General features: G+C 43.3%; 2 protein-coding genes across 2 annotated transcripts in view; both read left to right on the top strand.

Moving 5' to 3' along the window:
- The window catches only part of dhx58 (DEXH (Asp-Glu-X-His) box polypeptide 58), a 152657-nt gene that overhangs the window by 28617 nt on the left and 101646 nt on the right, over positions 1-22394 (top strand). The gene's annotated exons all lie outside the window — the stretch shown is intronic.
- Positions 14523-22394, top strand: part of znf385c (zinc finger protein 385C) — a 308447-nt gene continuing 300575 nt past the window's right edge. The window contains exon 1 of the mRNA XM_072442790.1: positions 14523-14600. The gene's annotated coding sequence lies outside the window, so the exon portion shown is untranslated. The remainder of the gene's footprint in view (positions 14601-22394) is intronic.

The following is a 22394-nucleotide window of genomic DNA, read 5'->3' as shown; positions in this document are numbered from 1 at the left end:
TTTGGGGGTGATTAGGTGCGAGAGAACACTTACAAATGTAGTTTAAAGGTGAACTGTGTCACTTTCCCTGTCGAGAGTTCGCCACCTGCTGGTCTCAAAGGAGATTGCATTGCTTTGCCCGGAATGTTATTCAGTAAGCATGTGTTTCTAAGCTAATGCTAACCTACGATGCATGATCAAGTTATCTATTTTCTATTTTTTTAAAAGGCCTGTATAACATTCTTGCATGTTATGAAGTCAAATCTGTTCTGCTCCTGTACATATATATTATAAAAGCGTCAGTCCTGGGGTATATGAGACCACAGCGCTTTCTCTGCATTTAATTATACAGCGTTTTATTCTCTGCAAAGCATGTGGTGCACCGTTAGCATGTGGTGCACCGTTAGCATGCGGTGCACCGTTAGCATGCGGTGCACCGTTAGCATGTGGTGCACCGTTAGCATGCGGTGCACCGTTAGCATGCGGTGCACCGTTAGCATGTGGTGCACCGTTAGCATGCGGTGCACCGTTAGCATGCTGATGTTTGATTTGCCTGACCAGCCGTTCCCAACACGTTTTGGCAGACTACTTTACAGAAAACTGTGTGTGGGTCTGGGGCTCGACAGCTGCGTTTCAATTTCTAGGGCGGAGTTTAGAGCAGAGACAGAACCAATCACATAAACCCAGAAGTGACGCAAAAAACGCGACACGCTTAACAGGATATTATGTAGCCTGTGTCAACAAGGCGTGTTCCGCGTTATCCGTCTCCGAACGCAGAAAATGTCTCCTGAATCGCGATGACGCCTTTCGTATAACCGCATCTAACGCACGTTCATCATGACGAGTAGAGCGGACTTTCCTGATTGTTCAAACCGAAACGAGAGCAGAAGTAAACACTCGGTCACGAGCCGGGTCCGCCATCTTGAATGTTTTGGAACGGAGGTGAAAAGCTACTTCCGTTTCGTCAGTGTGACGTGTTAAAACCTCCGCCTGGGATTGGAGAGGTAAATTTAAATCCAGACCCTTACGCATTCAAACAGAATGTGGGCGGGGCTGGCGGGTCAGGCAAGATGTTTGTTAGCTTCACCGTGACGGCAAAACTTGCTCCGGGCTCAGAGTTGTGACCAGCGCAGTTACAAAGAGTTTAAATGATTTAATGTTTTAAGACTCAAAATTAGGCACAGCACCTTAAGTTAGTCGTAAAAAGGGTTTAAAATGTCTGGACGATGTCGAAATGTTTGGATTTTTAAAACATTGTCCAGGAGGCTGCCTTCAAACCTTCTCTATGATGGATCACTCCAGGACGAACGAGGACCAATTTCAAGTTCCCAATAAGGAGATCACATGCATGCAATAAGGAGATCACATGCATGCAATAAGGAGATCACATGCATGCAATAAGGAGATCACATGCATGCAATAAGGAGATCACATGCATGCAATAAGGAGGTCAAATGCATGCAATAAGGAGATCACATGCATGCAATAAGGAGGTCACATGCATGCAATAAGGAGGTCACATGCATGCAATAAGGAGATCACATGCATGTTTTAGGTAAAATGGCAACTGTACATTTCCCCCAGTGAATGGATGTGAGAGTGAATGTTTGTGTGTCTGTGTGAACCCTGCTGCGTCGAGCCCCTGTCCAGGCTGTGCCCCGCCTAAGGCCCAAAGTCACGGGGATAGGCTCCAGTCACACGCGTCCCTAACGAGATCAAGTAGCAGCAGAATGAACAGAAAGGTCAGTGAGTATTCCTCTGTGACTCTGTATTGTACTGTAACTGTATATGTACTGTACTGCTGCCAGGCTGAGGTGCTTTTGAGAGAACTGAAGGATGTACAATGTCATACCTCCAGTAACTTATGTGTGCTTCGTTAGGCTTTCTATTAAAAAAACAATATCTAAATGTTTTTACTTTGACAAACCCTCAAAACTAAATGTTACCTGCTGCTTCATGAAACTCCTTCACACGCATCACAATGAAATAACGTGCTGAGATGGACGCGTACAGTTCCATAATCCAGCCTGTACCGTAGGTTTTATGTCAGATGCCTTTCCTTTCAACATGTGAAGGACAAGGCAACATTACACGACTCACTGCACGTTCTTCGGTCAGAGCGGATCAGAATGTACAGTATATGAGCTGAAACACATCCAGAGCACACGAGGTGGAAAACATGTTTTTAACCAAACGCTTTGACCACAAGTCGGTCTATTCCGGAACGTGGTGAAGCTCCGCCTCTGCCCGTCGTCCAAATCACAGGGTCAAGACAAAACAACCTCAGCCCAGAATTTAACATGTTCAATTTGATTCTCCTCAGATTTAGACATTAAGAGTTGTAAATATAGTTCTACTTCATAACCATGTTTAATCGTTATTGGCGAACATGTGATTATGCCATAGAGTTAATTAAAGTGAGAGTCATAATTGTGTTTCATTGTGGTCAGTAGTTCTGTTTACATGACCTGTTAATCAATCAATGCTTTAATTGTTTAATTATAATTTGTGCACATTTCCCCAAACCACTCATCTGTGGTTTATATGATACGAGACACTGCATCAAAATGTTTCTGTAGTTTACTCACATTTAAGAGTGTTTTTGAACATAATAAAGATACAACTATGTTCAAATAAATTACAGAGAAGGTTTTGGATTATTTAGTCTTGGAAAAAAACTAGATCTTACTTAAAGGCGGTATGGACGATTTTTCGGCGATTTGAGAACGCAGGCGGAAGTGCGCATGTGCACTCCCCCGTGTGGACTGATACAACACACACGTGCGTTTGTTTATTAGTGCAACGGAGCGCATCACATCGCTCGTCTCCCGTAGATTTCTGTCCACTTCTGCGTCAGCTCGAAGTGGTCTTTCTCCGTCTTCATTTTGCCCCGTACACTGAGGGAACTATATTATGATATATCCATGCGCTTAGGCATGCGGAAACGTGGGGACGAGCCTGACACGGCTGCAGGTGAGCGATAGGTGCGTTTTATGATTGATACGTGGCAGGACTAATGATTTATCCACGCCACGAGGAAATATGATACAAAATTTGCTGAAAAAAATCGTCCATACCACCTTTAAGAGTTGTGTAAAAATTCAAATTTCGCATTTTGGGAGTTAAAAGCTATTGCGTGATTGTAAACTTTGGAGTGTACGTGCTATTTTAAAGTGTGATCTGTAGAGACGCTTTCACACGTAACAGAACCGAGAACTAAATCCCCATAATCCCCCAGGAACCACCCAGTCCCCCTTACTCACATTCACACAGTGACAAGGGCTGAAAGTGGGTTTAACTGGATGTAAAATTAAAACGTTTAAATATCTTATGAGTTAGGAAAACAATTAACCCCTGTCAAGCTCTGATTATTCAGTTATTCCGAATTTTAGAAATGACTTACTAATTCCGACTTGTATTTTTGGAGCTTTTGTGTCAAGTTTATTTTCTTTTTGTTTGTTTTTTACATTTTGTCCAAGTCTGAAAATGAAAGACTGAACATATTTCCCAATAAAGTGAACGCTCCTGGTTTGACTGGAAAGTACCTAAACGTGCCCCCTGCAGGTCGGGCGACTCATTAAACTAAAATGCACTCACGATTAATTTATTTTTAAATTTGCACAAAAAAAATCCTGTTAAAATGTTTATCACACAATAGCACATTTTTTAGGTTTATAATTTCACTTCCTGTTTATAATTGATGACATCACACGAGGAAATTATCCAGCAAACACTGGGCAAAAACTCATCTTGTTTTCTATTAAATTTTGTTTAATTTAACAGATAAAAATATATGAGTGCGACTTTATTTTGTTGAATTAATGATTAGAGTCAAAAAAGTAGTTTATGCTGTCTAAATTATGCACAAACTGTGACTGGAGTGAGTGTCAGGTTTCTACAGATTTTTCAACGTTTTCTCCACAAATACCCACTCGATTGGTGTAAAACTATAAGGTATATGTACGACAGGTATAAATACACAACAGAGTCAAAATTAGAACATTGTAGGAACCTGTCATAGGCACTTTAAGTTTTGGTACACTCTATTATGCCTCTAAAGGAGCTACAGAAGTCCCCAAGTGTGGGCCGAGTCCCTTTAGTTCCTCCCTCCTCTGTGTGAACGGTGAAGAAAAAAAAAAGTACTGTGAACTGAAAAAGGTTCCTACGGCCTCCTTATGAGAGAAAACGGCCTTTGAAGCTACAGTGTTCCATGTAAATCCATAGATGCAGGACAACACATCTTTAGGCGCCTTAACAACTGTTTTACACATCCTTTGCTTTGGTTCGTCTCCTCCACGTTTCCACAAATGGCTCCGTAACAGCTGCCTTTTATTCCCTTCACACATCTGCACTTAAAAGCAACTCAAACGCTCCCTTTTCAGTATGTGAATATGCACCCGAGTACCCATTTCAGCGCCTCCGCAATTCTCCCCTGTGCAAATATTCAGCAACGCTCAAGCTGAACATCTCCCGTGGCGAGATGATGCCGCGTCTAAATTACATTCCTTTTTTTTTTTTGCAGAATAAGGAGAACATTTTCCATGGCTGAGCTGAGGCAGCATCTAAATTATGTATTTTTCCCCCCCGTCACACAGAAGCTTTTGTTGCGGGTCGGTATAGTATTGTCTTGCCGAGCTGTGCAGGAAATTGAAAGGAGCAGAGCAGGTGAGGAGGACCAAAGCGGTGACGTGAACGGACTCGGGATTTTCCGGGACGCGGCGCGCGGAAATGAACTCGCCCGGCGTGACCCGCGACGTGCCGGCGTGAGGGAAACGCAAAGGAGGGACGACTGGCAAATATGGGGTAATTGACTGGAATAAGCTATGAAGGCACACACAGAGGTATAGGGAATTTGCATATCGGGTTGTGCCAGATTACACGCCACCAGCCGCCATCTTGGCTCTAGTCTTATAATGTATAATAATGTCAACGCCAAATGAAACTACTCAAATAGAAGAGCAGTCCTCAACAAATTACATAGTATAAAAGTACATCTGCCTTTTAAAACACAAAGGCTTTGTTAGGGCGAGTTATATATGCTAATAAATGATTAGTATTGGTGATTAGCATACAGGTAAACCATTGTAAACGCCAAAGGAAAGTGGAATAAACTGATCAAATAGAAGAGCAGTCCTCAACAAATTACATAAAATAAAAGTACATCTGCCTTTTAATGTTTTTTTATGTTGCGGCGAGTTATACATGCTAAAAAATGACTAGCATTGATGATTGGCATACAGGTAAACCAACGTAAACGCCAAAGGAAAGCGGCATAAACGGATCAAATACTAGAGCAGTTCTGACATTTATACAACAAATTACATAGTATAAAAGTACATCTGCCTTTTAAAACGTAAGGGCTTTGTTACGGCGCGTTATACATGCTAATAAATGACTAGCATTGGTGAAACTAAACTTAAATCTGATTACACGCCCCACAATGGCACTTGATACTATGTCTTTACTTCAGACTCCGCTGTCTCTCTGTGACGGGATCGAAAAAGGATGCTGTTTGTTTTCCCTCACCGTGTCAGAAGATTGACGCGGCGCGCTCTTGGTCGGCGTGTGGCTGATGGGGCGTGCGGCGGCGGCTCGGCAGGTCCGGCAGGTAAAAGTGGGTTCGCTCTGGCGGGAAATGACTATTTGTGGAAACTGCAAAACGTCCCTGGCCTTTCTGGCGTTCTCGCAGCCCCGGCAGGCACCAGTGACCTTCTGTGGAGGAGGGCCCGCATGGGGTGACAGAACGGGGGAAGCAACTTGGGGTGAGGCGACTTGAACGGGACTGAAAATGGAAGGAAAATATCTGTAGGTATATTATAGCTTTGAGGCAGGGGAGAAATGTTTTGGCTTTTCACTTTGCGGCAAATGACTTACGCAATATTTCGCAATAGCCAGTAGTTCTCTTTTTCTTGTTCTAAGGCTGGAGAAAGGAGAGCAAAACAAGTACAATTATAACAAAACACAATAATAGGAGTCATTTTTTAACATCCCCTGCTTTTTTACTTAAAAGTTCACGAAATGGGCTCAACCGGGTGATGATTTTAGTTTCGTTGAATATTATTATTATTATTGTCTATTTAGTTCACTCTTTGCACGTCCTCCTCACTCGCTGCACACACTTTTAATACAGCGTGGCAGTCAAATTGTGCGTGTGATTTTAATACCCACTTTTCATCTTTATGACATGCTAATTTGCACTTCGACGACTCCCATTTTTGCCACAAGTGAATGAACAAACACATCTGCGTCGGATTGGAGGATATTTCTGTTTTCTTCTCTTATGTACATTTATCAAGCTAAACTTTACGATCATTCTGAGCGGTGAGGAGAGGAGGGATTTACTAGACTACTCAAATGTGTAGATTAACCAAAATGCAAGAATACTTTTGATCGTGGAACAACGTTATAACAAGACGGTTTGTCATTGGACTCGTTTCACTTATTAAAGGCATTCTACCTGTTTTGTACTTAAAACACAAAAAACAGAACTAGTAAAAGAATTGAATAGTTTGCAGTGGTCTGAACACATCCCGGTCTGAACACTTCCCTAGCGTCTTAATCAGTCACCACTACGAGTTCACCAGTGCAACTTCCTGGTTCTTGAACAATGAAAACGCTTTATACTTAGATGCAGGCAGCACTCAGCTGTCCCATTTTGATCCTTAGACCTGCTTTTGCATTGAAAATTACTGCAGCAAAACAAATGCGACGCTTTAAGCAACGCAGAAGAAGAATCTGCACTTCCTCTACCTCTGGAGTTTGTGGAGTTGTTTAGAAGTGACACAGAGGAAGAAGAATTCAATGGATTTAGTGATTTGGGGTAAAACTGATGCTTTGGTAAACTTGTTAGCATGTTCTTTATGCTATAGTTATCTGAATAACTGTTCATATGTTACGTTAACATACCAGACACTTACCACAGTTCTGTCTGTGCGTCATGTAGCTGAAGGTGTTAGCGTTAGCATACGTACACCTATTCACCATGTTCTCTAATCTGTTATTATTTTAAATTGAATTGAACTAAATGTTCTTGGTCTTGGATTTTATCTACGTTTCCCCCCCAAAAATGCGACTAATACTGTTAGTGTTATACTGTTTGTTTCTTCTCTATTATGCATTTTTTGTCAGGTCTGACTTACTCCGGAGCGATTTATAACGCGGAAAATGCAGTACATTTTTCTCTCTGAATGTGCTCCAAACATACAGTACGTGGTATTCCAGTTTGTTCTCACTTTGCTATTGCTGCCACGAGGCCGTCTCTCACTAAACTGACAACGCCTCGGCACCGCTCATGGGAATAATGTGTTTTCCCCTCCCATTAATATGTATCGCTTCCCCCTTCCGGGCCGATCCCGACGGAAAAGCGGCAGTGTATAAACGAGCGGAGCACATGCTTTGCAAATGTGCGTCTCCTCTCTCTGTTTGTGTCAAACGCCGTGAGACGCGAGAGCGCAGTCTGGGAGGTTAATTGGGGAGTCATAAATCACAGAAGACGAGTTTTGTGGGTGTCGCTGCCGGCGTGTGGCTGCGGGGCGTCAAAAGAAAGAATGCGCACAGACTGAAAGAGCTCAGATTGTGCTGTGATGATGTTTCACTGAGCCGCTGTTTGATCTTGAAGAAAGTGAGACGTATAAAAGGTACTCGAGGTCGAATCAAAGACATTCCTCGGTATAAGGTGACTTTAAGGGATTCGGTTATACAATACTGTACAATACGGCCTGTACAGTATTCAGCAGCAGTCGCACGGTGTCGCAAAAATGTCCGTTTGACTTACAGAAATGAAAGACGAGTAGATTGACCAACATTTACGGGAAACGGGCGAATGGATAACTGTCCCAGAGCGCCCCCTGTCCTTAGACTCTCCTTCTCTGCAATAAAATACTCCAAATGTCCACAGTGACAGACCGGAGATGCATCCAGAGGGATGAAGGGAGGCTCATCCAGGGGGAGGCTCATCCAGGGAGAGGCTCATCCAGAGAGAGGCTCATCAAGGGGGAGGCTCATCCAGGAAGAGGCTCATCCAGGAAGAGGCTCATCCAGGGAGAGGCTCATCCAGGGAGAGGCTCATCCAGGGAGAGGCTCATCCAGGAAGAGGCTCATCCAGGAAGAGGCTCATCCAGGGAGAGGCTCATCCAGGGAGAGGCTCATCAAGGGGGAGGCTCATCCAGGGAGAGGCTCATCCAGGGAGAGGCTCATCCAGGAAGAGGCTCATCCAGGGAGAGGCTCATCCAGGGTGAGGCTCATCCAGGAAGAGGCTCATCCAGGGAGAGGCTCATCCAGGGGGAGGCTCATCCAGGGGGAGGCTCATCAAGGGGGAGGCTCATCAAGGGGGAGGCTCATCAAGGGGGAGGCTCATCCAGGAAGAGGTTCATCCAGGGGGAGGCTCGTCCAGGAAGAGGCTCATCAAGGGATCAAGGGAAAGGCTCATCCAGGGGGAGGCTCATCCAGGGGGAGGCTCATCCAGGAAGAGGCTCATCAAGGGATCAAGGGAAAGGCTCATCCAGGGGGAGGCTCATCCAGAGAGAGGCTCATCCAGGGAGAGGCTCATCAAGGGGGAGGCTCATCCAGGGAGAGGCTCATCCAGGGGGAGGCTCATCCAGAGAGAGGCTCATCCAGGGAGAGGCTCATCCAGGGGGAGGCTCATCAAGGGATCAAGGGAAAGGCTCATCCAGGGGGAGGCTCATCCAGGGGGAGGCTCATCCAGAGAGAGGCTCATCCAGGGAGAGGCTCATCCAGGGAGAGGCTCATCCAGGGAGAGGCTCATCAAGGGGGAGGCTCATCCAGGAAGAGGCTCATCCAGGGAGAGGCTCATCCAGGGAGAGGCTCATCCAGGGAGAGGCTCATCCAGGGAGAGGCTCATCCAGGGAGAGGCTCATCCAGGGGGAGGCTCATCCAGAGAGAGGCTCATCCAGGGAGAGGCTCATCCAGGGGGAGGCTCATCAAGGGATCAAGGGAAAGGCTCATCCAGGGGGAGGCTCATCCAGGGGGAGGCTCATCCAGAGAGAGGCTCATCCAGAGAGAGGCTCATCCAGGGAGAGGCTCATCCAGGGAGAGGCTCATCCAGGGAGAGGCTCATCCAGGGAGAGGCTCATCCAGGGGGAGGCTCGTCAAGGGGGAGGCTCATCCAGGAAGAGGCTCATCCAGGGAGAGGCTCATCCAGGGAGAGGCTCATCCAGGGAGAGGCTCATCCAGGGAGAGGCTCATCAAGGGGGAGGCTCATCCAGGGAGAGGTTCATCCAGGGGGAGGCTCATCCAGGAAGAGGCTCATCAAGGGATCAAGGGAAAGGCTCATCCAGGGGGAGGCTCATCCAGGGGGAGGCTCATCCAGGGGGAGGCTCATCCAGAGAGAGGCTCATCCAGGGAGAGGCTCATCCAGGGGGAGGCTCATCCAGAGAGAGGCTCATCCAGAGAGAGGCTCATCCAGGGAGAGGCTCATCCAGGGGGAGGCTCATCCAGGGGGAGGCTCATCCAGGGGGAGGCTCATCCAGGGAGAGGCTCATCCAGGGAGAGGCTCATCCAGGAGGAGGCTCATCCAGGGGGAGGCTCATCCAGGGGGAGGCTCATCCAGGGGGAGGCTCATCCAGGGGGAGGCTCATCCAGGAAGAGGCTCATCCAGGAAGAGGCTCATCCAGGAAGAGGCTCATCCAGGGAGAGGCTCATCCAGGAAGAGGCTCATCAAGGGATCAAGGGAAAGGCTCATCCAGGGAGAGGCTCATCCAGGGAGAGGCTCATCCAGGGAGAGGCTCATCCAGGGGGAGGCTGATCCAGGGGGAGGCTCATCCAGGGGGAGGCTCATCCAGGGGGAGGCTCATCCAGGGAAAGGCTCATCCAGGGAGAGGCTCATCCAGGGAGAGGCTCATCCAGGGAGAGGCTCATCCAGGGGTAGGCTCATCCAGGGAGAGGCTCATCAAGGGGGAGGCTCATCAAGGGGGAGGCTCAAACCAGGAAGAGGCTCATCCAGGGAGAGGCTCATCCAGGGGGAGGCTCATCCAGGGGGAGGCTCAAACCAGGAAGAGGCTCATCCAGGGAGAGGCTCATCCAGGGGGAGGCTCATCCAGGGGGAGGCTCATCCAGGGAGAGGCTCATCAAGGGGGAGGCTCATCCAGAGAGAGGCTCATCCAGTGAGGGAAGGGAATGATCTGGGACCATATAAATTATTGGAGTTACATTTGAAGGACTGAATTTTTTTTTTTTTTTTAAGCTAGAAGATGTTAAAACGCACAGTTGCACTGTGAAATCACACATGCCATGAGTTGCGACATACTCCATGCTCTTTTTGTTTTATTATGATGATTATTTACATACTGTTATATACTGTTATTTTCTTAACTCAACTATTTTTTATTTTAATGTTTATTTAATGCATTTAATGTATTCAATGTATTTTTACTTGCTTATTTTATTTATTGATTTTATTCATACAGAGAAAGCTCAATGGCCTGACTATCTTTTTATATAGTATATATAAAACGTTCAATTCAATTCACAACAACAGTTGCCTCTGAGGACGACAAAACATACAATTTAAAACATTAAGAACATGTGGACTTACTGATTACACTCATATTTATATTATTATTATTAAGTTATTAAAATGAGATAGTGGCACCAACTGTCTTTGAAAAATAGCTCCATTTATGGACAGCAAAAAAAGTCCTTTTTTCCTGTTTCAGTTCTAGTACAGCCAGTTTTTGAGAAGTAAACAGCCGTGAGAGCTTGAATTACGAGTGCTATGAAGCTTCAAAAGAAAGTGTGAGATTGTGAGTCTATTGAGAAGTCCTTTAGAAGTAAATGTAATACAGTGCAGTTCTCTTCTAACAAACTGTGAAGTCCAATCTGCTGTTTTACATAGAGAAGCCAAGTTAACTCAGCATTTAAGTGCCTCTGACAGGTTGGACGTTGAACTAAAATGCAGTTAAGAAGAAATATCCACATTTGATCCCAGAATAGCATTTTTTTTTTTAGGTTTATAATTTAATTTCCGGTTTGTAATTGATGACACTGGGAAATGACCCAGTAAACACTGGGCCAAAACCAATCCCAGGCACAATTTTATTTTAATTTGTTAAATAAAAATATATATGTGAGCACCTTTATTTTGTTGAATTAATGTTTAGAGAGTCAAACAAGTTGTTTCTTTTGTGTAAATTATGCATATACATTGGATGGAATGAGTGTCCCTGGTGTGATGTCACTTCCTGTACTTACTACAGGTTGTTTAACGTTTTCTCACAAATACCTGCTCGATTGGCGCAAAACTATCATGTATTTGTAGAAAATCATAAAAACCTCTCATAGTCACTTTAGTTATTTCTAAAACGGTGACATAATATTGAGTTTAAAGTCAACATTCATTGAAGAATCTGTTACGTAACAAAAGAACAAGCCCTGCACATTGGTAGATTCAGTCCAAAATAGGAAACTTCTATGTTTTGGACACATAAAAGCTGGTCAAGCGGAAAAGGAAGGAGCAGAAGGAGGAGAAGAAGGCAGAATAAGGACTAAAAGCACTTCACAAATGATGTTAAGTTAGCAAACAACAGGCCTGGACATGACACAGAAAAAGAAGAATATTTTAAAAGGTGCCAACTTTCCGACGTCAATCACGCATCAGTGTTCTCGGCGCCCCGCAGCCGCCGGCCTCCTCAAACTTTGCACTTAGCGATTTGGATTTTATTGTGTTCACTTCGCTGCTGCTGCGGTCCCGTTGCCATGGGAACGCCTGGCATGACGGACAGGTTCGGGGCCGAGTGGGCGGCGGAGTCACTCAGGTGAGTTTTTGTGGTGCGGAGAGGATTATAAGTAGGATTCAGAGGCTTCATCGTTTGTACTTCTTCCACCACTGCCACAAGTAAATATATACATCCCAAATACAAACCGCGGCGGACACATTTGTTAACTCCTCCCACCTTCTCCCAAATCCGATACAACTGTCGAGACACTTCTTTTTTCTACATCAAAAGTGGATCATCACTTTGCATTTGTTCATTGTAAGCGTTTCATTGTAGATCAACAACTACTTCGGAACCGGCCCCATTGACTTCCTGTTGAAGACTGCGGAACTCATAAGCCCCGCCCCCTCACGTCACACGCCGCCGTGACGAGCAGATATCCAGTTACGCTTTTTTATCGTCGAAAAGTTGCTATGTGACATTTTGCTATTTCTTAGAGTCTTCATTCCCCACCCCAGATACAAGGATGTGGGCGGGGATAGGGGGTAGGTGAGAACAGGGATTTTCTCAGCGCTCGAGCCTCGGTTGCAGGACAAACCAGGATTTGCTCAAACACGCAGGAATCGATCAACGTACAACTTGGAGTACATTAATGAGGAGTTAACACCACTGTAACGATGTGAAAGGCTCATCGGAGTTGAGTTTGCGTATCGCGTCACCGTTTAAGCTCAGATTATGCTCAAGGAGAACGTCCAAACTCCTCCCAAAAAGGCACTCAGAGCTGTTAACCACTCTGCCACCACCTTGTTACTAATAAATAAAGCGTATGCTAACGCTAACACCTTCAGCTACATGAGGCACAGACAGAACTGTGGTAAGTGTCTGGTATGTTAACGTAACATATGAACAGTTATTCAGATAACTATAGCATAAAGAACATGCTAACAAGTTTACCAAAGCATCAGTTTTACCCCAAATCACTAAATCCATTGAATTCTTCTTCCTCTGTGTCACTTCTAAACAACTCCACAAACTCCAGAGGAAGAGGAAGTGCAGATCCTTCTTCTGCGTCGCTCAGAGCCTAGAGCGCCCTCTTGAGGTTGTCATGTGGAAATAACAATTAATACCACATATAAGTCGCTCTGGAGTAAAAATCTGCCAAAACTATGAAAAAAGTCAAATTATGGTCTGAAAAATACTGTGTTTTTTTTAGGAAATCACAAGTAAATAGAGAGAAGAAGAAGATCCTTTTTTTTTCCCTGAGCGCTAAAGCCACAGTATTACACAGACATGCACCAATCAGTCTGTCGAAATACACCTGGAAGTAACCTCTCGATGGGGGGAAAAGCTCACAAAAGTTGATAAAATGTCTAAATGTTAGAAAAAGTGACCTCTGAAGCAAACTTACACCCAAATGAACACATTTTACTCCCTTCAAAGACACCGCCGTGACATTAGAGTTCGGATCCTGACAAAAGTTGTAGAATAAAAGGCCCAGACTGCCTCCTCCATGTTTATTATTGTCTCTATTTGAGTGTGGGAAAAGTCCTACATCTGCTGACACTATAAACACACACTGCAGGTATTTTTGTACTTACACGTGTGCCACATTAGACTTCAATCCGTCAGCACTATATTGTTTGTTAATACACTACTAAACCTATAGGAGACGGTGTTTTTCCATCATATGTTCTTGTCTTGAGTATTTTGCGCTACAGCCGCAGCCGCACAGAGTATAGTCCTAACGTTTTCCATAGTTAATGACATGATAAGTATAATTTACGCTGTATATTGTTGCTTTTTGTGTGTGGCGGCATTGCGTGACATTTTTTCTGAACGTTTGAACGTGACAGGCTCACGGTGAATGACGGACAAGCTCCGCCTTTACAGGAAACAAATGTAACTTTAGACTTTTCACAATAAATGAAACAACAGTAGCTTAAAACCGCAGTTTCACAAGCACTGAACGTCATGATTCTGTTCTCCGTCTGCTCATTGGCCAGTTTCATGATTAAAAATGCAACATCATTTTTGTCAAGTCCAAAGGCAAGAAAAAATACTATAATTCACATCGAAATACTGTTTTTCATTTCTACTTTTAGACGTTCTGCTGCATTACAAACTTTAATTGGTGCTGCAACTTAGGTTTATTTGAGTAGTCAGCCATTCTTTTTTGATTGGTCAAACTGTGTTGTACATTAAGACTTTTTAAAAATGCAATATGAACGAAATAACTGTTGAAATAATGTGACAGAACGCTTGTAGAATATTGACAAAATAAGTGTAATATTGAGAAATAGTTAATTCATATGTGACATTTTGATTGAATAATTTTTGTCTTCTTCTTTTCTTGTCGTTTCATTTGAATTAGCTGTACTGTCCTTTGCTCTTTTATTTGTTATCCTATAGCAGATTTAAATTGTTTTTCTTTTTGACTTATATAGGTTGTTTTTAATCATTGTTCATTGTTTTATGTTGCACCGTATCACCAAAGAAAGTTACTATGTTTGTGAATTCTGTTCATGGACAACGGCAATAAACCTTTTCTGATTCTTATTATCTCATCGACTGTAGTCACGATTAGTCGATTAATCGCATCATAGTCCTAAAATAAATTATTCAACACCTTTTGTGCAATTAAGTGAAACAATAAAGATCAACACGTTTCATCCACGTCGAAACATTGTTAAAAACGTACCCACGCGTTTGAATCAGTATTTTACATTATTTACAGGACGATATTTTTGTTTCCAATCAAAGACACTGCTTTATATAAGTCGTGCTGCGGCGACACTTCCGGTCCGGCGTCCTGCGCGCGCGCGGCTTCACGTCTCTCCAGCCCTCCTCGCGCGCGCGCCGCTCCCGCTCCTCGCGCGCGCTCCGCTCCGGTCCCACACGCGCTCACACACGCTCCAGCCGCACCGGGGGCACGTCAGACCGAGCGCCGCGGTAAGACCCTTTTCCTTTTCTTCATATTTAAAAGTTTTGGCGTTTGGAAGTCGCGGCTTTGATCGCGTTTTGATTCGTGGCTGTGATGCTTTGGAAACTTTTTGGTGCCGCGGCGCGTTTGGTCGCTGCGCCGCGCGTGTGTTTCGGACCCGGCGCGTGGTTTTTGCGCACTTGTCACTGTTAATTGACGCATTTCCCGTGAGGAATACCGTCGAGATCGGGACGTAAGCACCGACTTTGACGTCAACTTCACTGATCGGTTTATTGTCCCGTGGCTCGTCCTTGACAATATCACGTAATTGGCTTTTCTTCCTCCGCTAAATTACACTTATATAAAACGTAATTACTTCTCTGTTATGCTTCCTTTACACTGATTGTATGACATTTGACAGTTATTTTACAATATCCAGTTAATTTATCTCACAAAACGTGTACATAAATATCTAATTCTATATTTGCATAAGTTTATTTCATTTTTACATGGCGTTTAGTGGATAAAAAGACACATTGGCTGTATTTAATTCTTGTTTTTGTTGCTTTATTTGTGATATTTGGTCTGATTTTCGGCTTTACATCAAAATAACGAGAATGCTGTCTCTTTGGGGATGAAATAAAAGTAATAATTATGCTTAAATTTTAACAATATTTTGAAACTCCTTTGACAGCAGGCTACATTTGATTATTTATACATTCTTCTTTTTCATACCCATCATCTGCATAAACCTCACAACAATGTTCTCTCTTCGTTTGCATCATGAATAGTGACGTTGCTACTTATATTTAACTTTTTCTGAACTGAACATTTCTCGTCTACAGCAGATGATAAATGTAGTTGTTTTTATGACGAATCGTGTTGTTTTTATGATGAATCGTGTTGTTTTTATGATGAATCGTGTTGTTTTTATGATGAATCGTGTTGTTTTTATGATGAATCGTGTTGTTTTTATGATGAATGGCCCGGTGCATTTTCCCAAAAGTTATCTGAGATCTTCCCGCGCGGCTTCTTCTTCTGTGTCATCGTGCGTTATCTTTGCGCCGGGACAAGGTCGTTACGGTAAAGCCGCACGTACAGACGCGCATTGTTGTGTCTTCAAGGTCTGTAGGAGTAAGCGGCGTTATTTTCTAAAGATTGTTTATATCACTGGAGACGCGGGTTCTTTAGAAAGTGTTTTTTTTCTGCTTTTGTTTGCTCTGTAGATGTGGTCGTCCTCTGGTGCTGAAGGACGCGGGTCAAACGCAGTCACAATGAAGTGTACCATGAACTTAAAGGGCGCGTGACAGGTTTTTACGATTGTCTATTTTTGACTTTATTTGGTGTGTTTATAACCGTCGTACGTATTGATTATAGTTTTACGCTGATCGAGCGGGTGTTAGCGGAGAAAACGTTGATAAAGCTGTATAAAATGACAGGAAGTGACATCACACAGGGGATACTCGTTCCAGACAAAGTTTATGCATAATTTACACAAAAGAAACAACTTTTTTTTGACTCTCTAAATATTCATTCAACAAAATAAAGTCGCTTGCATGTATTTTTATTTGTCAAATGAAACAAATGGTGACATTAAATGAGTTTTTGCGCAGTGTTTACTGGGTAATTTCCTAGTGTGATGTCATCGATTACAAACAGGAAGTTAAATTAAAAACCTAAAACATTTTCTGTGATAACATTTTTTTTAGCAAAATTAAAGACATTTATCTGAACTGCATTTTAGTTCAATGAGTCGTCCGACCTGTAGGGGGCGCTTTAAAGGTGCTCTGTGTATCTTTTCTACTGTACGGCCACATTTACACAGCACTTTTCCACCTTCACGCGCACATTAATATCACATTAATACTACATTCATTTGTTCTTATATTTCATGTTTATTTATTTTGACAGACACTGTTTTATATTCTTATAAACTGCATTGTGTTTTATTTAACTTTTTAAAAATGTGTCTTAACAGTGTAAAGCACTTTGAATTGTGCTCTTTAAATACATTTGATTGATTTTGTTCGGACGAATGCTGCGATCACATTTGTCGATTTATGTTTTAATAGTAGTATTCTGGGTCAAAGTTCACATTATAAACGTGTCCAGGGGAATTGACAAAAACAGAAACAATCCTCCGAACTTACAAACGAATCGCATGAATTTCAGTTCGTACAGATATAATCTACAGGATTTTTTATGGTTTGTGGAGGAAAGTTTTGCAGCATTTGCCATTTTCTGAATTCGTCTGTTCAAGTTGTGTTTCCGATTCGATTAATGTCGCAGCCCTTCACACACAGAGGCAGGTGAAGTCACTATATCATATACTCTGAACTCAATATAATTACTTACACTATTGATTGACAGTTGACTAGAATGAGCATTGAAATCATGGTTTTAAATGCTGTTATTTGCCCAACGTAAACTGAGAATAAAAGTGTATTTCCGGCAAACATAACATTTTATTTTATTGCTCTATTTAAAATGAATCTTACACTTTAAATCACAGTGAAATGTATAGATTCCTTGTACTTTTATGTGTCGTGGATTTTTTACCCACCGATCACATCAAGAAAGTCGACCGTAGCTGTCGAAATGTCACCAAAACGTCTCGACAAACTGGGAAAAAAACAACACGACACTGACATTTTAACACTCGCGCACCAATTATCTGCTGAACGACAGTTTCGTCCCTCCCGTCGACGAGCGTTGCGTCAGTCAGATCTTTAGGCCGCTCTGGTCGCCGTGGGAGTCGCTGCGTTTGACCGTCCGAGCGGCAGACGCTTTCAGCCGCTCTGTCGCTGTCGCCGGAACGTTCTCTGCTCCAGGTGGAAAAGGGGGTCACGTCCGGGTCGCCCCCCTCTGGCATCGGAGCGCATCAGAAGTCTGCGCGTGTCGCTCTAGAAAACACCTTCTTTGATCCACTGTAACCGCTCAAGTTTATCTATTGTCAACGATGATGATAAAATACAGACTGTTTTATTCTTTTATCTTAGCCTTTTGTCTTACGATCATTCAAAAACTCTTCTGAAATGTCCAATTTTATTATTTTTTTGTATTGATTGTTCAAATTGTTTGATCTCGATACTAGTTTTAGTATCGATTGATATCTTGGTACATATTTTTTATCAAAACTGAACTACTTTTGACTGGTTCGTTGCCTCTGCATTCTCTCTCTCTGGAGCCCAAAGCACTTCTCCCACTGTATGATGTCATCCAGTGGTAAGGAACGCTTCAGACTTCAAATCTTTACACTGGAAAATCTAACTATTATTTCTTTTACACTTAATTTAAAGTCTACATGACGGGTTAAACTACTCCTTTCACAAGTTATTACTGATCACTGGCTGTATTTAAAGGGCCTAATCTCATCTGATTTACACACTAGTCATGTGTTTGACAAATATATAATAAAACTAGCTTTATTTTCTAAAATATTCATAGTTTAAACTGTCAGGGGGGAAATGTGTTCCTTGTGCACAAATTGCCCCTGCGTTTTTGTGCAATGATGACACAGATTTTCAACATTTTCCACTTTTTCCTTCACAAACTGCCACTCGACCGATGGGAAATGAAGTATTATTACACGAAATGAAGTCATGGTTTGAAAAATACAAAACTTGGACACCTTTTGGAACACACTTTTTTAGTTGCAGGGAAAAAGACAATCACAGGGAAGGGGACGACACAAACCTCACCAACGATCAAGGACTGACATTGTAGTAAACATCAGACAAATGGAAAAAAATACATTCGGACTGAAGTCGAAAATGGACAAATTTGGTAAACTTTGGACTGGGTGGAACTTGACGGTTGGACTTGCTGTGCCTTAATTTTATTTACATTTGGCACGTTGTATTTCATCATTTTAATTTTATTTTACATTATTATTTTCTCATTATTATTATTATTTTTTATATTTTGTTTTGTTATTTATTACTATTATTTATTTATTATTATTTATTTATTTTTATTTATTAATTCATTTCTTTTTTTCATTTCTTCTTCTTTCTTTTCATTTTCTTTAAATTTCTTTAAATTTCTTTTTTTCCATTTTCTTTTCTTTTCTTTTTTTGTCCTGCTCTCTGGTCATGTTTCTTGTTTTTTATTTGTGTATATTTCGATAAAAATAATAAAAATAATGTGCTGTTAAACTTGCTTTTATTACATTATTCCTCGTTACATCTTCACGTCAGACTCTCGTTGTAACACGAGTAGCAGCTGCTGCTTCTCTACATTTCTTCCGGCGACTTATCGATTCTCCCTTTAGCTCCCCGTCCTCCCGCTGAGCCCGAGGTGAGCGCTCTCATCCCGGGCGCAGTACATTCACGGCAGGACACTCGTAAAACGCCTCTGACCCCTCTGACCCCTCTGACCCCGCTGACCTTTCGCTCCTGCAAGCGTCGAGGAATGAAAGAGCTCTGCAGATTGGTCGTGTTATCGCTCCAAATCGGTCGCGTCGGCTTCGCTGTCATCTCGGAGCTTAAAACCGCACTGCGTAACTTCTCCAGTGGAGGCTTCGCCGCCTGCTCGTCGTCATGGAGATGCCATTGCGCTGCCTGGAACGCTTTAAACACATAGAGACAAGCGGATCACACCGCCGGGACAAGTTACGCGTTACAAGCTATTTGCGATCAATAAAAGCAATAATAAAATAAAATGTAATTGAATGTATAACGGACGACTTTAATGCCATACTACTGAACATTTCAGGCAGCGCAATAGATGGTGGAACCCTCACCGGAAATGTCACAACCTTGTTTGTGTAGTTGTTGTTGTTCGTGTTGTGTTTTTCTCTATGCCCACAATCTGGAAATAAATAGATTAACAATGTAGTGTTCATTCATATTTATATATATTTTACAGTTGAATTTGGACCTAGGTATTTAGAAATGTCTGTGTATGACTCTGACTGTTTCCATCTACAGTTTAATCACGTTTGCGTTATCCTAAAGAGGTGGGAGGTATATCGAAACATGGATAATGTCGCAATTGTTTCTGTATTTTCCAGACTATACATACTTATATTTATACTTATATATTTATACTCTGGAGCGACTTATATGTGATATTTTTTGTTGTTTTCACACTTGCAACTGCATTTCATACTCCAGTTTAACTCATTCTTTATTATGCATTTTTTGGCTGGTGCGACTTATAGTCCAGAAAATACGTTATATTGATTGTGTTGTATATAATTAAAACTAGTAAAAAGAGACATTTTATGGTCCATTCATTACATTTTTTGTGATACATTTACAGGCTCATTTTAGCACGTCCCTCATGCTTTGTTGAAATATTGTCCATGTATTAATTTTTCGTCCATATCGTCCACATCTACTCTCGAAATAGAAGCTCTTGGTCTTTTCAAATGACCATTGACTGATTTGCCTGGCTCCCGCTCGCTCTGTCCTCCCGTGTCGCTGCTCCTTTGGCTCCCGTGACTCCTGACAGCTGTGCTAAACCCCCCCCCCCCCGTCGCCCTGCTGACTGACGTGTCCGACCGGAGGGCCTCAGAGCGGGCGCGGGGGCCTTCTCGATGGGGGTCCGGAGCAGATAAAGGTTCGGCCTTCGGGGTCGCTGCGTCGGGTTTCACTCACGGCCTCAGAATCTCCGTCTAAATCCACGTTGAGCTTTTTATGAGGGTTTTTACACCTCCAACAATAAAACGGTTGCAGAAGTTTCAGGGCAGGGTGACCTTAAGTTGAGTGATACTTTGGATCGTGAAGATGAAATACCGTATTTTCCGGACTATAAGTCGCACCGGCACATGCATGTCCAAAAGACATGCATGTGTAAAATTGGTGACTCTAAATTTGCCCTCGTGAATGAATGTGAGAGTGAATGTTTGTCTGTCATGTCTGTGTCTCTGTGTTGGCCCTGCAATGAGTTGGCCACTGTCCAGGGTGTACTCCGCCTAAGGCCCAAAGTCACTGGGAAAGGCTCCAGGCTCCAGTCACCCGTGACCCCGAAAGGGAACAAGCGGTAGAAAATGGATGGATGGATGGAAGTTGCACCGGAGTATAAGTCGCCAAAAAATGAGAGAAGAAAAAAACATATATAAGTCACTCTGGAGTATAGGTATACAAGTATAAGTATAAGTCCCACCACGGCCAAAACTATGAAAAAAGAAACCAGTCCAGAAAATACCGTATAATTTGCCATTTTCTCTTTCATATTTTGTGATTGCACTGTTGTAGAAAGGTTGTCTTGAAGGTCTTTGGTTCCATTTGAACTCTTACCATGCTGTTGTTGTTGTGCCTTAGGACTGTGCACTTTAGCCATCCTGACGAGTTTGTAGTGTTGTTGTATATTTTTGGTGTTTTTTTTTATTAGCAGGCCACTGTAGGGCCCTGAAACCTTCAGTAAAGGTCAGTCTCATGCCTCTGGTCGAGTGGAGAGCGCTCTTGTCTGCCATGTAAGGCTTTTCTAACTTCAAGGCGCTCAAAGCTCTTTACATGGAGGAAACACACACACACATTCACACACCAGTGGACGCAGACGCTGAGGGTGAGGCGGGTTAAGTGTATTCACCTGAGGCTGCTGGAATCGCACTGCCAACCTGTGGGTCAGTGGAACCGGGTTAAGTGTATTCACCTGTGGGTCAGTGGAACCGGGTTAAGTGTATTCACCTGAGGCTGCTGGAATCGCACTGCCAACCTGTGGGTCAGTGGAACCGGGTTATGTGTATTCACCCGTGGGTCAGTGGAACCGGGTTAAGTGTATTCACCCGTGGGTCAGTGGAACCGGGTTTAGTGTATTCACCCGTGGGTCAGTGGAATCGGGTTATGTGTATTCACCCGTGGGTCAGTGGAATCGGGTTATGTGTATTCACCCGTGGGTCAGTGGAACCGGGTTAAGTGTATCTGTGGGTCAGTGGAACCGGGTTAAGTGTATTCACCTGTGGGTCAGTGGAACCAAGCATGTTGAGGTCAAGAGCAGGATTTCAACCACCGACTTTGGGCTCAGAAGACGAGCACGAGTCTTGATATTAGGATGCTCTGCCCATTCAAAAAGCATGTACCGTATTTGTTTTACTGTAAGTCGCACCTTTTTTCATAGTTTTGGCCGGGGTGCGACTTATACTTATATTTATACTTGTATACTATACTCTGGAGTGACTCATAGGTGATATTATTTGTTATTTTCACACTTGCAACTGCATTTCATACTCCAGTGCGACTTATTATGTTTTTTTCTTCTCTATTATGCATTTTTTGGCTGGTGCGACTTATACTCCGGAAAATAAGGTATATTCTTGGCTAGCCTTGTTATTAAACCACATCCTTCCCCAACATAAGCTTAACTTCACTGCCCAAATGCTTTACACCATATACCTCAGATTAGTCCAATAATGTCTACCTTTGACCGGTCTTTAGAGTCCAATTAGTCCCGTCCAGCTTCCAGTGTCCTCCACATGAACGCGAGAGCAGCGGCCGCATTGCCCGGAGCCCTGTTCTTTCTACAAACGCAGCCGTGCAGCTCCTCGCCCGCCATGACTGAGCCCAGTGTGACCGCGCCTTCAGCTCCACAGCGCGCCGTCTGTGCCTTTCGGAGGGGCCTTAACACTGGCCCTGTGTACGGGCAGGTAAACCGGCTCAAAAACAACAACACGCCGATAAATAGGCTTCTTGTTTGGGTCGGCGTCGGGGCAGGAAGGGCGCGGCCGAAGGCATGCGAGCGCGTTGGCATAGGCGGCTTTCATCGGGGGCACTTTTTCCACGCGTCGCGGTTTGTGCAGGTGGTTGAAATATCGCCAATAAGACCTTTTAGATTTGAATGAAAAGTCGGAGCGTAGTGAAGTAGCAGAGCGTGGGTTT

The sequence above is a fragment of the Eucyclogobius newberryi genome, unplaced genomic scaffold (assembly GCF_026437365.1).
Source record: "Eucyclogobius newberryi isolate DKJ021-1_F unplaced genomic scaffold, fEucNew1.0.hap1 SCAF_13, whole genome shotgun sequence".
Classification (NCBI taxonomy): domain Eukaryota; kingdom Metazoa; phylum Chordata; class Actinopteri; order Gobiiformes; family Gobiidae; genus Eucyclogobius; species Eucyclogobius newberryi.
This window is presented reverse-complemented; position numbering and strand designations above follow the sequence as displayed.